The following is an 18,100-nucleotide window of genomic DNA, read 5'->3' on the forward strand; positions in this document are numbered from 1 at the left end:
TTGGGCTGAAACAGGGGACCTTGAGGTCCCCTCGTTGGTTGGCCGGCCGATGGTGCAGCCGGCGTGAGGCGGCCATCGGCAGGAGGGGGTGACTCGCCGATAAGAAGAGGGCCAAACCGGTGGTCGGCGGTGACCACCGGCGACGGCAAAATGACAAAAAAAGAAAATTCTTCCGCAACAAAATCTGGCGACTCCGGTCGCCGGCGAGCGTGCACATCAGCACGGGAAGGACGGGGGAGAAGAGAGGAAGAGGAGGAGGCTTACCTCCGTCGCCGGCGAAGCTTTTCCGGCGAGAAAATTGGACGGCACAGTGACGGGTCTCCATGAGGAATTTCCGGCGATTGCCGCCGTTTTGCCCCGGGATTTCTCGATGAGAGGAGAGAGGAGGGTTCTCCTCCTTAAATAGAGCCGGAGGGAACTTGTTTCCGACTCCGATTGGGAGCCGACGAGAGGAGGAAGAAGACTCCCTTCGGAAGTCTTCTCCTCTTTTTTTTTTTTTTTTTCGTTTGGGCTGGCTGGGTTATCACAACACTATAGATCCCCTATGTTAAATATTTAAGAAAGTTTACCATCAAAGACTCTAAGCTCATGAGATGAAGCAAGCATGCGTGCGTGCGTGCGTGCGTGCGAGTATGCGTGCGTGCGTGCTTGTAGGGGCTAGAGACAAGTACATTGGAGAATGTGTAGTTATCACACAAACTAAGAATAAGTAGTTGTAAACCAAGATTTTATGGACAAGTGCAATGTGACACAGAGCAATTGGTACATGGGTGTTGGAGGAGGGGGGGTGGTTCGAAGATCTGGGAGAAAACATATGAGATTTTAGAGGACATGTAAAAGCTAGAAGCAGCAAAGGGTACAACTCTTAACAAGGTGGAATGGCGAAGGAAGATCAAAGTTAATATGATTATAAATGGATACAAGAGCGAATATTTGTCAACTGCATGAAACATAATGATACAACATAGAAAGAATCTGTTTCATAAAGAACTAAACCATCATGTTCCTGTTTACGTAAAAGCATTGGTGAATGTTTCAGTTATGGGAATTACTGGATCTTAACTCAGTTTATACCGTTAGCAAAAAGTTTTCAAACAAGCATAATTCGGATAAATATATTTGCAGGTGGAAAGATTACCAACCAGATCGAACATTGGCTTGCGGTCCTATTGAAATGAGCTGTAGATCCCTCTAATTAGGAATGCAATCGTCTAATTAGAAAAAAATATGCTTGTATAATTCTTAAATTGAATCCTTCTGATTAGGAATGCAATCGTCTAATTAGAGGGAAATATATTTGTATAATTTCTAAATTGAATCCCTCTTATTAGGAATGCAATCGTCTAATTAAAGAAAAATATATTTGTATAATTTCTAAATTGAGCCCATGAAAATTAATAAAAAGGGCCCTTTTGGTCCTAGAGAAGTATTCCTTCTTCCTCTGAATCCTCGTCTTCACCTTCTCTTCTATTTTTTCTGTTTTTCAACATGATATCAGAGCACTCTGTTCCATGAATACGCTCTATTCCGCCTCATCTCAATCCCTAAACTTCTTCAACTGCCGACCGTCCGCACCTCTTCAGATCTTTTCAAATCTTCCCCGGATACGGCATCTCCCACACCCTGCCATCGCCATCGCTGTTTCCGTCACTGCCGCTGCCATCACTGCTACCGCCGTTGCCGTCGATGCCACCGATGTTGCTACTGCTGTCGATGCCACTACCGTATCCATCCGTGAAACACGGGATTGAGAACGGAAGCCACTGACGCCCTTCTCATTTCTTATTAGGTGCTGGGTCTTGTTCTGGAGCAATAATGGAGCGTCTTTTTTGAAGTTCCTGAATATTATCGAGGTACTTTTCATGCAAGCAGATATTCGATATTTTTTATTCGTCATCTGAGTTTATCTCAGATTGTTGGTGAGAAAAATTCAAATACCTTTTTCTTCCTCAAGATTGTTCTTGTTTACTTGATCATTTAAGTGTTTTGTTTTGACAATGGGTGATAAAAATCCTTTAACCATGGAGGATTTAGAAAAGTTAATGGTTAGGATGATGGAATCTTATATCGCGAGTAGTGAGTTTTCAAAGATCACCCTAGAAACTAACCCGGTCAAATTGGATGGGCCGGGTACCTACTTAAGTTGGACGCGACATGTTCGTCTAATTTTAGAGTCTCACAATCTTGAGGGGTTTATAAGTGGTACTGCAAAAAGACCAGAAGGAGATGTGATAGCTGTTAGACAGTGGAATTCTAATAATTCTCGAGTGGTAGCATGACTCCTTGCCTCTATGGTACCAAGTGTTGCTCATACGGTTGAGGCATTGATGAATGCTTATGAGTTATGGCAGGCTGTAGCCACAACTTATTCCTATAAAGGTAATAATATGCATGCCCATAAGATCCAACGAGAGCTTCGGAGACTTACTCAGGGTTTTCGATCTGTAATAGAGTATGTTGAAGAATTAAAAAGGTTGTGGAACGATTTTGATTTTTATAGTCCCTTTACCCCTACTCATCCTGATGATGTTGATATGTTCCGCAAATGGATAGAGCATCAGTGCCTTGTAGATTTTTTGGATGGACTAAACCCAGAGTTTGAGTATCGACGCTCTTTTATTCTTAGTACACAGGAATGGCCAACTCTTGATGAAGCTATTTCCTTGGTTCTTAGTAAAGAAACTCGATTAGCCACTATGTCTTCTTCTATGAACACAACTATACGATCTGCACTTATGGTACAGCTAACTACTCTTGGAAGGTCTTCTCCTCTCAATTCTACTCAAGAAACTCAGCCTCAACCTCATGGGATTAAGATTTGTGATCACTGTCATAAGCCAGGCCACATCAAAGCTTACTGCTATGAGCTGCATGGTCGTCCAACTAGAGGCCGTGGTCGTGGAGGTGGTCGTTCTGGTAGAGGCCGAGGTCAGTATAATCAGGCTCATTTTTCTTCTATGGAAGATTTATCAGTCGAAGAAATGTAATTTTTGAAAAAATTCAGATCTGGTGTAAATATTTCTGAAAGCAGCACTTTCACAGAAGATTCTTCAAACCAACCAACCAGTTCTCTCTATCAAGATAATTTTGCCCAAATAGGTATCGATGATCAAATTCATGCTCTTAACTATAATAATTTTTCTCCATGGGTAGTTGACTCTGGAGCATCCAATCATATGACTGGATCCTTAGAGATTTTGTGTCTTATATTCCCTGTTCTGGTCGTGATAAAGTTCATCTTGCTGATGGCTCCTTTACTCCTATTTCTGGGAAAGAATCTATCAAATGCACTTCCGAATTACCCTTATCATCTGTTCTACATGTCCCTAGATTTTCTATCAATCTTCTATTCATTAGTGCTATTGCGAATGATCTTGATTGTGCCGTAACTTTTTTCAAAACACATTGTGTCTTTCAAGAGCCAAGGACAGGAAGGAAACTTGGGACTGGCATAATGCGTAATAGGCTCTACTATTTGGAGAGAGGAGTGTCTGGAGGCTACTCAGAAACCAGTTTGACAGTTTCATCCTCACAAAAGGAAGACCTGTTACTCCAGCACCGCAGGCTTGATCATCTTCCATTTACTCTCTTAGCTCGTATGTTTCCAACTATTTTTGAATCATATAATAAAGAGAAGTTTGTATGTGATGCCTGTGAACTAGCTAAACACACTAGAAGTGCTTATTCAGGCTCAGGCCTGCGTAGTAAAGCAATATTTGAGGTAGTTCATTCTGATGTATGGGGACCCTGTGGGACCATCGCTATTTCTGGTCATCGGTGGTTCGTTACTTTTATTGATTGTTTTAGTCGTTGCACTTGGGTTTATCTATTGAAAATAAGAATGAAGTGTTTCAGTCATTTAGAGATTTTCATAAAATAATTGGTACTCAATATGGAGCAACTCTTTAGATTTTTTGCTCTGATAATGGGACAAAATATCTTAATAAAGAATTTGAGGAGTATACACATAATAATGGTATTATACATCAAATGACTTGTGTTGACACACCGGCTCAAAATGGAGTTGCTGAAAGAAAGAATAGACACTTACTTGAAGTGACAAGATGTTTGATATTTTTTATGAATGTTCCTAAGTTCTTACGGGGAGAGGCAGTGTTAACTGCAGCGTATCTAATTAACTGAATGCCACTTCGAACTTTGGACTATAAGATACCTCTTGAATGCCTGCAAGGAACTGGCTGTGTTTGTTTTGTTCGGGATCATCGACCTTCGGTTGGCAAGCTTGACGCTCGTGCCCTCAAGTGCATTTTTGTTGGTTATTCCTCTACTCAAAAAGGGTACAAATATTGGTGTCCGAATGAGCGAAAGTTGTTTATCAGCATGGATGTAATATTTCAGGAGTCTGAGCCATTCTATATATCTTCTGTGTCTTCTTCCTCTCCCGTCACCTCTGGAACTGGTCGAGAGAGGGAGTTCTCTGAAGGGAGTCCTATTACTGTGGATGTTGGTACAAATGGTGGATCTGATACTCAGGGAGAGTTTATTACAAATGGTGGATCTGATACTCAGGGAGAGTTTATTTCTATTAATGCTAGTTCTGACACTCAAGAAGAAGCATCTAAAACTGCATCTGAGACTCTCTCACAACCTGCTACTTCAGTTTTATCTTATTCATCTCCTCTCTCAGAGCCTATTATGCATTCTCCAGTCTCCAGATCTTCCTCTCCTGTCCTGACGATTTCATCTTCTACGACGAATGGTAATTCTCCTGTACCTCCCATTCATTTTACATTAGATAATGATGATCTAAATGTTCCTATTGCTTTACGTAAACTTACTCGTCATGCTGGTATTCCTGCTTGACTTAAGGATGGAGTGGGGTACAAATATGACATCACTAACTTTGTATCCTATGAGTCTCTCTCTCCATCTTATCTGAGTTTTATAGCTTCTTTGTTCTCTGTCTCCATACCCAAGAACTGGAAGATTGCTAAGAAAGACCCCAAGTGGAAAGCCGCAATGCTTGAGAAAATGCGAGCACTAAAAAAAAATAATACATGAGAACTTGTATCTTTACCAGCTGGTAAACAAACTGTGGGATGCAAATAGATTTTTACAGTTAAGCAGACACCTGAGGGTACTGTTGAACGGTACAAAGCTCGTTTGGTAGCAAAAGGATATACACAAACTTATGACATCGACTATGATGAAACTTTTGCGCCTGTTGCAAAAATGAACTCTATTAGAACCCTTATATCATGTGCTGCTAACTTTGGATGGGATCTATTCTAGCTCGATGCAAAGAATGCTTTTCTTCATGGAGAACTTCAGGAGGAGGTATATATGGATATTCCTCCAGGATTTACTACCGCTCAGACAGTGGGCAAAGTATGTCAGTTACGATGCTCTCTTTATGGTCTGAAGCAGTCACCTCGTACTTGGTTCAATCGCTTCCGACGAGCAATCATTCAGATGGGGTATAAACAGAGCAATGCAGATCACACACTCTTCTTTCTGTACAACAAGGGTAAGATTGCTGTTTTGATTGTCTATGTTGATGATATTGTGGTCACAGGAGATGATTCTGAGGAGATAACTCATTTGAAGGCTCAGCTGGCACAGGCATTTGAGGTGAAGGATCTTGGACATCTTCGATATTTTCTTGGGATAGAAGTTGCTCGTTCTTCAAAAAAAAAATTTCTCTTCCAAAGAAAATATATTCTAGATCTTCTTACAGAAATCGGTATGTTGGGATGTCGACCTATTGCTACTCCTATTGAACAAAATCATCGACTAGTAGCCGATATCGGTGTCCCTATTGATCGAGAACGTTATCAACGATTGGTAGGACGTTTGATTTATCTATCTCATACACGGCCTGATATTGCATTCGTCGTTAGTGTGGTAAGTCAATTTATGCATGATCCAGGTTCAGTTCATATGGATGCTATGACACAGATACTTCGTTACCTCAAAAGCTGTCCTAGTCGTGGTTTACTTTATTCTTATCATGGCAACCTACGGGTGGAGTGTTATACAAATGCTGATTGGGCTGGATCACTTGATGACCGTCCTCTACCTCAGGTTACTATACTTTTGTTGGAGATAATCTAGTTACTTGGCGAAGCAAGAAACAGAATGTAGTTGCTCGATCTACTGCTGAAGCAAAGTATCGAGCTATGGCACATGGCGTGTGCGAAATTTTATGGTTACAGATCTTGTTATTGGATCTAGATCTTTATCAGTCATCGCCCCTTATGCTATATTGTGACAATAAGGCAGCAATCAATATTGCTAATAATCCAGTACAACATGATTAGACGAAGCACATCGAGATCGATCGATATTTTATCAAGAAAAAGCTTGATGCCAGAATCATTTGTATGCCTTATGTGCGATCTGCTAGTCAACTAGCAGACATTTTGACCAAAGATCTTAGTGTGCCTTCTTTTTCATTTATTCGTGACAAGATGGGTCTTTATGATATCTATAACCCATCTTGAGGGGGACTGTTGAAATGAGCTGTAGATCCCTTTGATTAGGAATGCAATCGTCTAATTAGAGGGAAATATGTTTCACTACAAGAAATTTGACTTTTAACGATAAAATTTTAGCGACGAAATAAAGCAAATAATTAAGCTTTTGCAATGAAATTTAAATTTCGTCCCCAAAAATCAGGTATTTGCGACGAAAAAAATTGCGTTGCAAAAAGTTATATCTTTTGCAATGAAATTTTTATTTTTGTTGCTAGAAGTTGATTTTTAGCGACGAACTTTTTTTTGTTGCAAAAAATAATTTTTTTTACGATGAAATATTTTTTTCATAGTAAAAAAATATTTTTTTATGATAAAAAAAATTTTATCGCAAAAAAATTATTTTTTTTACGATGAAATTGATATTTCGTTGCAAAAAATAAAGGCTTTTGCGATCAATTTTATTTATATTTAGCGACAAAACTATTACGTCGCTAAATTTTATTTTGTTAAAAAAATTTGAATATTTTGCGATGAAAATTTAAATTTCGTTGCTAGAAATTGATCTTTAGCGACGAAATTTTTTTCATCGCAAAAAAATATTTTTTTTGGTCACGAAAAAATTTTTCATTGCTAATTTTTTTTTTTGCGATGAAAATAATTACGTCGCAAAAAATTTGATTTTATACGATGAAATATTTGTTTCGTTACGAAAAACTTGATTTTATGACCATTTTTTATATTTGCGATGAAATTAAATTTTCGTTGCAAAAAATTAATTATTTGCGACGAAAAAATTTTTGTTGCAAAAAATATACTTTTTTGCGATAAAATATTTATTTTTAGCAACGAATGTATTTCGTCGCTACATATTTTTTAATTAAAAAAATACTTTGAAATAGGGTCCTAATTGAAAATAAACCTGTTGATCTCCCCACGCCGCCGCAGTCGTCAAAATTTTCTCCCTCCTCGATCTCCGATGACAGTCCTCCCTCCCCGATCGTTGGTCGTCCTTCCCGATAAGTTCTCTCCCTCCCCGCCACCATCCTCTCTCTCTCTCCCTCCCGACCACCATCCTCTCTCTCTCTCCCTCCCCACCATCGTCGAGCCCTCCCTCCCCGCCACCGTCGCCGCTCGAGCCTGCCCCCCATCGCTGATCGAGCCCACCCCCCAGCGTGCCATCTCCCTCCAGCCTCGCCACCCTCTCCTCCGTGCACCGTCTCCCTCTCGGTCTCCACTGTGTCACCGCCAGTCGAGTCCTCCCTTCCCGCCACCGTCGCTGGTCGAGGCCTCCCTCCCCCACCGTTTCCCTCCTCGCCTGTCCTCTCCCTCCTCGCCTCCACCGTTTCCCTCTCCCTCCGCTTCCTCTCCGACTCCGACCTCCTCCTCCTCCCCTCCCAAACCCTGTCCCTCGAATCCTCCCTCTTCTCTACCTCCTTCCCTCTGGTTCCCTCCAATCCCTTGAAACCCTAACCCTAGAGCCCTCTCCTTCATCTTCTTCCTCCTCTTCTGCCCCTCTTTCGCCTCGCCCACGCTGCCCCCTTCCGCGGCGTCGCCCGCCGCTTCGGCCTCCCGTCCCTCACCGTCGCCTGCCGCTTCAGCCTCCCGTCCCCCACCGCCGCGACGTCTGCAAGGCTGTCACCGCTGCTGGTCGACCCCTCCCTCCCCTGTCTCCCTCCCTCATTTTCTTTCTCAGTCTCTTACCTGAGAAAGAGTTGAAGGTCGATCCCTTACCTAGCTTATCTGGTTTCGTAGGGCCGCAGCCGCCGCCGCGCCACCGTCGGGCCACCACCGCCATCGCCGATTGCCGTCACTGTCACCATCACTGTTCACGGAAGAGTTGAAGGTGAGAACCATTTTTTTAATTTATATATTTTTTATTTTTTTTTCTTAATAAATTTTAGCCATTAGAAGTAATAATTTATTATTTTAGTAATTAGATATAATGTTAGATATAATTATTTATTTGATATAATTAATTTTAATCATGATTTAAAAATATTTTAAAAATAAAAATATTTTTAATAATAATATATTAATTATAGCATAACAAATTTATAAGCCTTAGAATTTTCGTTCGAGGATAGTGTGCATAAATCAATATTTTTTTTATGAAAAAAATATTGGTGCTTTACACACTATTCTCGAATTGTCCTCGTGGACAGTTTGGGCATGTGAATGAATTTAATATTACAACACATATGCTTCTATATTGTAAAGTTTTGTCGGTATTTTCGATCATGTTCTTTGGATACATAGCATAATTTTAATGCTTGTGTATCTGGAGAACTGCGTCGAAATGTTGTCGAAATTTTTTTGGTATAGAAGACATGTATTGTAATATTAAATTCTTACGTTCCTGAATGGAATAGGACCATCACCCTATTGGTAGGAGATATAAGGCGTTAGTCAACTATTATTACATAAAATTAATTGTATAGTTTGCATCATAAATATGTAGGTATGGATCGTGGTTGGATGTCATTGCGTGATAAGTTCTGTCCCGAGTATATTACGAGTGTGATGACTTTTATGAATGTGGCGTCCAATCATACTAGAGAAGATAGAAAAGCTCATTGTCCATATCGTCGATGTAGGAATTTATTTTGATGTACCTTATCGGACATTCAGAATCATTTATACGAACACGGTATAGATGTGACTTACAAGAGATGGACTTGTCATGGTGAAGATTTACCGACTAGCTCGAGCATGTTGTCCAGGAGTCCCATAAATCCATCATCAGTCGATGGATCATGCAGTCGTGAAAGACAAACACTTGGTGAAGAAGATAGAGAAATTTTAGAGGATCTTCATCCAGAATTATTTGAAGTAAATGTAGAAGCGAGAGCAGAACATCAGCATTCCATTCCGAGACAAGAAGCTGAAGAGGACAGTAATATATCTATAAATGATAGATTCGAGCGTCTATTAAGAGATGCACAAAGTAATGTTTATCCTGGTTGTAAGAAGTACTCTCTATTGTCCGCCGTAATAAAGTTATTACACATGAAGACACTTGGTAAGTAGTCAAACAACTCGTTTAATTGGTTGCTCAAATTTTTGAAGGACTTACTGCCAGAGGGAGAGTTACTTCCGTCAAGTCATTATGAAGCCAAAAAATTATTGAAAGGACTCGGTTTGGGAGTCGATGACTTGGGCCTACGCTGTGAAAAGATACATGCATGTCCGAATGATTGTGTTTGGTTTTGGAAGGATAAAAAAGATCTACAAGCATGTCCGATTTGTCATTCAAGCAGATGAAAAGAAAGTCGTGGTAAGGATAAGAAGAAAAAGAAAATACCATGCAAGATTTTGCGATACTTTTCGATTACACCACGATTGCGTCGATTGTTCATGTCGAGGCATACTGCTTGTGACATGCGATGGCATAAGGAGAAAAACAATATCGACAATGATGTCATGAGACATCCATCAGATGGAGATGCGTGGAAACATTTTGATCGTGAACATCCATGGTTTGCAGCTGATTCACGAAATGTCAGGCTAGGGTTGGCAACAGACGAATTTAATCCATATGGTAATCTTAGTACTACTTATAGTATGTGGCCTGTTATGGTATTTCCTTATAATTTACCGTCATAGAAGTGCATGAAATCACCTTTTAATCTATTGGCCTTGTTGATCCCGGATCTGCGTGCCCCTGGAAGAGACAGACATATTTTTAGAGCCGTTGATTGAAGAGTTACAATATTTGTGGGAAGAAGGATGTGAAACATATGATCATGTTGCAAGAGGCATCTTTCGCATGCATGCAGCACTGCTTTGGACAGTTAACGATTTTTCTGCATATGGCGATATTTTGGATGGTGTACAAAAGGGTATAAAGCATGCCCAACTTGTAACGATGATATTACATCGGACCGTATTCGTGGAAAGATTTATTTTACCGGCCATCGACGTTTCTTGTCAGATGATCATAGATGGAAGAGAAGTCTTAAGTTCAATGGCAAGCATGAACGACGTGCGCAGCCAAGATTCTGATCTACGGATAATATTTTAAATCAGTTACCCAACCCACAGGATGTCATATTTGGTAAGGGTCTGGCCAGCCAAGTAGGGGTGCAAACAAGTATCAGAAATTGGAGAAAAAGGAGCAAGTTGTTTGATCTTCCATATTGGCAAACGCTTCTTCTTCGACATAATCTTGACGTCATGCATATTGAAAAGAATATATTTGATAATGTATTTTATACCATTCTCAATATCGAAGGAAGAACGAAGGATACCGTGAAGGCTCGTCTTGACTTAGAGGATATGCAGATTAGAAAGGAATTACATTTGATTCGACGAGGGGATAGACTGGTGAAGCCATTGGCATGTTATACACTGAATCGAAGAGAGAGAAATTAATTTCTTTCATATTTGAGATCAGTGAGGTTTCTTGATGGATACGCCTCAAACTTGAAACGGTGCATCAAGTCGAAAGATGGGAAGATCGTCAGGATGAAAAGTCATGATTGTCATGTACTTCTACAACATGTGCTCCCAGTTGGTTTGCGTGGATTGTTGCCGGATAATGTGTGTGATGCGTTACTTGATCTGGGAACTTATTTTCAGGACTTATGTGCGAAGACATTGAGACGAAGTCAGATCGACATATTGGAGAAGAAGATTATCATTACTCTCTGTAAGCTCGAGATGATATTCCCTCCCGCCTTCTTTGATATCATGGTGCATCTTTCTGTTCATCTTCCATATGAGGCTAGATTGGGTGGGCCAGTACATACAAGATGGATGTACCCAATTGAAAGGTAATTGCATGATATTGTAATATTTATTATTCATTATTGTATTCTTATTATATGTGATATCAATTGATAATTTATTGAATAGGGAGATACGTGAATACAAGAGTGCCGTCACTAACAAAGCACGGCCTGAAGGTTCAATAGTAGAGGCACATGTTATGAATGAATGTCTGACATTCTGCTCTATGCACCTTCGGAGAGTGGAGACCAAATTTACAAGGCCACAACAGAATATCGATGTTGATGAGATTCTGACCGATGGATTGTCCGTGTTCTCCAATGTTGCCCGACCATATGGTAAAAAAGATTTTCGAATGTTGACACCACAAGAAACGGATGACATGCATTGGTATGTGCTAAACAATTGCGAGGAGGTAGAAGCGTACATGATGTGAGTATATACATTTAATTTTTATTTATTGATATATCAATGAATGTACGTGGACTCTAAATTAAAATATACATGATATTACTGTATCACTTCAGAGCACACGAAAGTGAGCTCAGAAGAAATAATCCTACATTAGCAGCGGCACGACATAGGAATCAATTCGCATCATGGTTTGACGAATGGGTAAGTTATGTTAATGTTCATCCATGATTAAAAGTTTATTTATATAGTATTTATTTTGTCAAATTTAACCTGCTTATTGTTCTTTTAATTGTAGATAGCTCAGCTACGTATAGACAATCCTAACTGTATCAGTAATGACTTAGCTGCACTTGCACGAAAACCTGACAGACGTGTATCAGTATATTCAGCATGCATAGTCAATGGTGTGCGATTCTTAACAAAAAATCATGATCGTGATCGAACCACACAGAATTGTGGAATAAGCGTGGAGGGCGAGCACAATAGTGAAATAATAGATTTTTTTGGTGTTCTGCATGAGGTTATAGAGTTGAGATATAGTGGTTTTCGATGGATTGTATTATTCAAGTGTCGATGGTATGACTTAGGACGACACAGGCCAATTATTATAGATCCTCAACTCGTCAGTGTCCACACTGGTCATGTATGGTACGAAAGTGATCTTTATATTTTTGCAAAGCAAGCAAGACTAGTGTGGTATATTGATGATAACAAAATGAAAGAGCCTTGGCAAGTTGCAATAAGGGCTCAGCATAGGCATTTGTTTGATCCCGCACTTTTCACATGCCCGAACAATGAAGATCTAGAGAATAAAATCCGTGTAATTATTGAAAACGAAGCATATCAAATGCAAGCACCAGGTAACATATTAGTGCCAGATGATATGATTGACATAGGACAATTACAAAGAGACGACTATGAACCTGAGGATGTTTCTATTGTTAGATCGTCGATAAGGGCACGGGCACGAGCACGATCCAATAATGACTTCATTAATGACGATGATGATAGCACTTCAGGATCGAAGTCTTCTATGACTCCCGTCGAAGATGACTATATGGACACGAGTTCAGAATCTGAGAACAATAATTAATATGAATAAGTAAGTCAATTTATTTTTTTGTTATATCATGTAATACTTGAGTTTTTTTGATTACGTGCTGATTTAAATTATTTTAATCATTGCAGCATCATTACTGGTCCTGGACGTAGATGTTCACGGGGTAGGCAGCAGGCTCCACTTGATGATACACATCCTCACTTTAGCATTTTGCATGATGAGTCAGAGAATTTAGATGAGACTCAGTTGCCCGAGTCCACAGAGCAGACTAGTGCTCAGCTAGAGCTTGCCCAGCCAGAGGTCATGGCACCGCAGCATCATCCCCTTACAGGTACATCTCTATCAATTTATAAACTATATATTTTTTTTTGTTATATGCATTTAGTGATACATGATATATGTTCATTTCACCAATTTTTACATGTAGGAACACAGCATCGACATGCAGTGCGTGGTCCTAGTAGGGGTCTTGTTTTGGAAAAATATGTGCATACACACAATGAAAAGCCGAAGGTACAAATATTTTGAGATCATCCGGTTGGCACAGAGGCTAGTATCATCGCCAATGAGATCAGTTTGTATATGTGGAATCATTTTCCGTGGGCTGCTGAAAGTTTCAAGCATGTAGCTCCTCGATACCGTGATGCTCTAGTCTCTCACATCAAGGTAAGAATTAAATTTGGATGTCTTGCATATCATTACATGATCCATATTATTTTTGGTTATATAAATAAATTTTTTATTATATGAATAATTTTATGTATTTGCTTTTTGGTATGATGACTATGTAGGATAATATTGACTTCGAGGATTGCACCGACGAAGAAGTGACGGCATGTATTCTCAAAATGACTGCAAATAGATACAGAGATCGGCGATGTAGGCTTCATAAATACTACAATGAGCTACAGGTGAAGGAGATTGATCCTGTGACCCAACCATACAGAAATTGAGCTGGGTCTAGTGATGATTGGCGGTGGTTATGTGAGCATTTTGGAAGTGAGGTATTTCAGGTATGTCTAGTGTTTCAAGTTATTTTAATTTTGTTATATCCTTTATTGGTTATAATTGTATGTATTTTGTAGCGACGATCGGAGGCGAATAAGGTGAATAGGAGTAAGATTGATTCTATTCACACGCAAGGAAGTGCCTCTTTTGCACAGGGAATGAAGAGGATGGTACGTAACTACATTTGCAATCATACTTTGTAACTTCTTATTAAATATTTATATTATTTTGATATCTTTTTTTTTCTTTTTTTTTTGTTTGAATAGGGACTATCCGGAGTCGACGCCTATGCTAAATTCTATCAAAACAAGAGTGGCGAGTTCGTGACCGAGGAGGCGAGGCAGCGTCATGTAAGTATCATTACTCTACATTTTGAATACTTTTAAAGAGTTTGAAAAAAAATTATGATTTTATTTGATTTATTGTGAAGGAAAAAATGTTAGAATTGAGAGAGCAGGCGACGAGGGAGGTGGGATCTGATGGTGATACTGGATCGCAGCAGGTTTGTTTGATGACAGATGATACGATTTTGGATACCGTCCTTGGGCGGCAGCTAGGATCTGGTCATAGCATGCAGTCAAAAAAATTATGCAGTTCGTCATCCGATCGGTCTGATGATGCATCGGTGCCAGAGGCAGTTAGGACATCCATAAGCATGATGCAAGATCAGATTAGTTACTGGATGAATTGTAGTCAGACACTCGAGAGGATAGTAGCTGCGGTGGCGGGACGGCTCGATATTGATGCTTCTGAGTTAGCACCTCTACAGTCACATGATGCCGCCTCTGCACCACCATCGCGACACATATCGGGTCAGGGATCGACGCCTGGAGAAGGGAACGAGGCCAACGAGTCAGATCATACCTAGTTTGTAGTTATTTTAAATTTAAAATGGTGTATGGACTTATATTTTTGTATATGACAAAGATGGTTATGAAACTTTTTGATACTTGGAATTAGTATTTTGAATTAGAATATTTTTATTGTGTTAATATTGTAGCGGCCCAGTTACTTGGGCCTGTAGTCCAGACGGCCCAACAGCACAAAAAAAAAAAAAAATTAGAGGAGGAAGACTCCTAGCCGGAGTCTTCTTCCTTCACGATTCTGGCAAAATTGGACTCAAAGAGTCCGGCTAGGGTAGGAAACCTCCACTATAAGATCCCCCGTCCTCTCTTAGGAAATTACAACAAAAATTTCGAAGTAAATCAAGGGATTGAGGGATTTTTTCTCAAAGTTTTTCGTGGTGGTTGATCGGAAGAAAAAGGGGTCGTCAGAGCTGTTTTTGGCCGCCGGAACAAGGTATGTTCCTTCCTCCTTCCTTTCGGTCTAGTCCCTCCGGTCATGGGGTGTTCGGAAGCCGGCGAGGAGCCGGTTCGGGCTCAAACAGGGATACCCTGTTTGTGTGACTTTTCTTCTTTCTCCACCGCCGGCAACAAGGAGGTTGGCACTGCCACCGACACGGTAGCATCGCCGGTGTCGGACATTGCCGGGGAAGGTGGCTGGAGGTGCTCTCTGGGTCGGGATGTGGGGAGAGTTTCGGATGGGGCTCGGGTCCCTGTTTTTGAACATGAGGAAGAGAAGAAGAAGAAGCCTCTTCTCTCTTCTTCAAATAAATAAATAAAAAATAATAATAATAATAAATAATATATATATATATATAATAATAATAATAATGAATAAAATTAAAAAGTACATATATATATATAATATAATTATATATATATATACATACATATATATATATATATAAAGGGGGGACATGGGTATGAGTCAGATAACTTCAATAAATATAAAAAAAAAAATTGGTTAAATTAATTTATTTTTGTTTGATAGGAGAACAGTCTAACGATTAGGGAGACAACGAGTAGAGCTTGATTTTCGGACTATAAGGTTGTGAATTTGAATTCTCAATTATCGAGGTAAGAATCATTATACATGATCATCATCACATGTATATATTATTTTACTGATAGTTTGCATCGTTGGATTTGAAATTAATGAATTTATCATATGTAAAATGTTGACATTTACTTGTGTGGTTGCGAGCATGAATATATTTTCATCAAAGCATATAATGGCATGATTATATAGTTATGATATGTTTATTTTGAGTACACTGCAAAATTTGAATTGATTAATCAAGTCAAATATTATAATTTCATGATAATGAGAAGAAAGAAAAATATGGTTTGGACTGGCCTTGTCATGTGGAATAGCTTGCCAGGAGCTTATGCCTGGGATAACCCCCACAGGCTTGTGTGTGGAAGAATATGATCCGAGAAAGATCATGAAGAATCTGATCCGAGAAAGATCATGAATGATTTGATCCGAGAAAGATCATGGCCACTTTGATCCGAGAAAGATCATGAATATTTCGATCCGAAGAAGATCATAGAAATCGATCCGAATAAAAGATCGTCGCATGATCCTGGTAGTCCAAAGCCAAAAAAGAATAAAAGGTTGTCATTCCAAAGATGTGAAGAATGAAACATATAATATGAAATTCAAACAATGAATGAAGATTTCACCTGATGATGTATAATGATATATATATGCATATTTGTGACAATATTCCAGTTATTATATACCTATGTGTTTTCTCAATTGTATTGGTTTTAGAAATATTAATTTTATCTACTAGTTTGATGTACATGTGTAATGATTCTTACTGAGCTAGAGAAGCTCATATTTCTTTCTTATTTTTTTTTCAGACCTACAGGATGCGTAGTTTGGGCGGTTTGGGCGAGAGCAAATAAGAACTGAAGCCTTAGTAATTTAGTTAGTTTAAATTCTCTGATGCCAAAGAACATTTGAATAATTGTATTGAACAAGTTTGCTTTCGATTTGAAGCTGTGACATCGGTTGATTGTTTTGGTATTTAATTGGTTATTTAAAATTTGAAGTGTTAAATTTTAGGCCTTACATGATCCTAGGGTGCTGCTCTAGGGTTTGTGTAGCCGTATCATGTGCCCAACTCAGGTGCTGGGTTTGGGGCGTGACAAATATACTATTTATTTAAAATATATTTGATCAGAGAATTTGTATTTGAGCAGATTTTTTTTGAAAAAAAAATAAAAATTTAATTTTTTATCCAAAATTTATTTTAGCGACGAAATATTAATTTCGTCGCAAAAAAATTTGTGAACCCAAAAAAGTAAAATTTTTATTATACATCGTGACGAAATTTTTTATTTCATTGCTATTTTTGCGACGAAAAAAAAGTTTCGTCGCTAAAAATTTTAACTTTTTTGCGACGAAATTTTTATTTCGTCGTAATTATAGCGATGAATTTTTTTATTTCGTCGCCCTTATAGCGACGAAAATTTTCTTTCGTCGCCATTATAGCGATAAAATTTTTATTTCATCACAATTATAGCAACGAATATTTTTTCGTCGCAATTATTGCGACAAAATTTTGCGACAAATTTTGTTTGCGACGAAATCCGTCGCTAAGTTTTGCGACGAATTTCGTTTTCGTCGCAAAAAATTACAACGAAAGGAAAGTTTCATCGCAAAAAATAAGAGAATATATTTTTTTAATCACTATATTTAGCGACGAAATTATTTTTCGTTACAATTTTAGCGACGAAAATTTAAGATCTTGCGACAAAATATTTTCGTCGCTAATACAGCACATACTTCGTTGTCTAGGTTTACTATTTTTTGCGACGAAATAAAATCGTTTCGTCGCTAAGGTCTTTTGCTACGAGACTTTCTCTACAAATTTTTAGCGACGATATATTTCGTCGCAAATACTTTTAGCGACGAAAATATGATTTTTAGCGATGAAAAAATTTCATCGCAAAATATTAAATTTCTTGTAGTGTTTGTATAATTCCTAAATTGAATCCCTCTGATTAGGAATGCAATCGTCTAATTAAAGAAAAATATATTTGTATAATTCCTAAATTGAATCCCTCTGATTAGGAATGCAATCGTCTAATTAGAGAGAAATATATTTATATAATTCCTAAATTGAGCCCATGAAAATTAATAAAAAGGATCCTTTTGGTCTTAGAGAAGTATTCCTTTTTTTCTCTGAATCCTCGTCTTCACCTTCTCTTATATTTTTTCTGTTTTTCAACAAGTCCGTTAGGACCCAATGCTGGTGATGTTTCTGTTGTCGAATTTGTGTTGGATGAAGATGAAAGTGCTGGTGAAGGAGCCCCCACTGATATGCAGCCTCTCCCATAGTTTAGAACAGTTAGTTTTCAAAAACCCAATTGTTTGATTCTGACGATCATAGGTTACCAGAGTACTGTGAACAATAATTCCTATCAATGAGAACACCAATACGATAAGTTGCACCTATTGGCTTTTGATCATGAAAAAGAAAAATAAATCAGCATGGATTTATTTAAAAAAAGAGAAGTGGAACTACTGTACTGACAATGACAACATATAGAAGTGCCAGCACTACAACTATATAGAACTTACAAATGGAGCTGGCATA

The 18,100-nt window shown here is 38.7% G+C and overlaps 1 long non-coding RNA gene across 1 annotated transcript; it reads left to right on the forward strand.

The window, feature by feature from the left end:
- The first annotated feature begins 13,722 nt into the window (after positions 1–13,722).
- Positions 13,723–14,199, forward strand: LOC140853339 (uncharacterized). The gene is made up of 3 exons (XR_012136344.1): positions 13,723–13,817; positions 13,914–13,997; positions 14,078–14,199. It is a non-coding gene; the product is annotated as an uncharacterized lncRNA (long non-coding RNA).
- Positions 14,200–18,100: the final 3,901 nt, after the last annotated feature.

Source organism: Elaeis guineensis, chromosome 13, assembly GCF_000442705.2.
Source record: "Elaeis guineensis isolate ETL-2024a chromosome 13, EG11, whole genome shotgun sequence".
Classification (NCBI taxonomy): Eukaryota; Viridiplantae; Streptophyta; class Magnoliopsida; order Arecales; family Arecaceae; genus Elaeis; species Elaeis guineensis.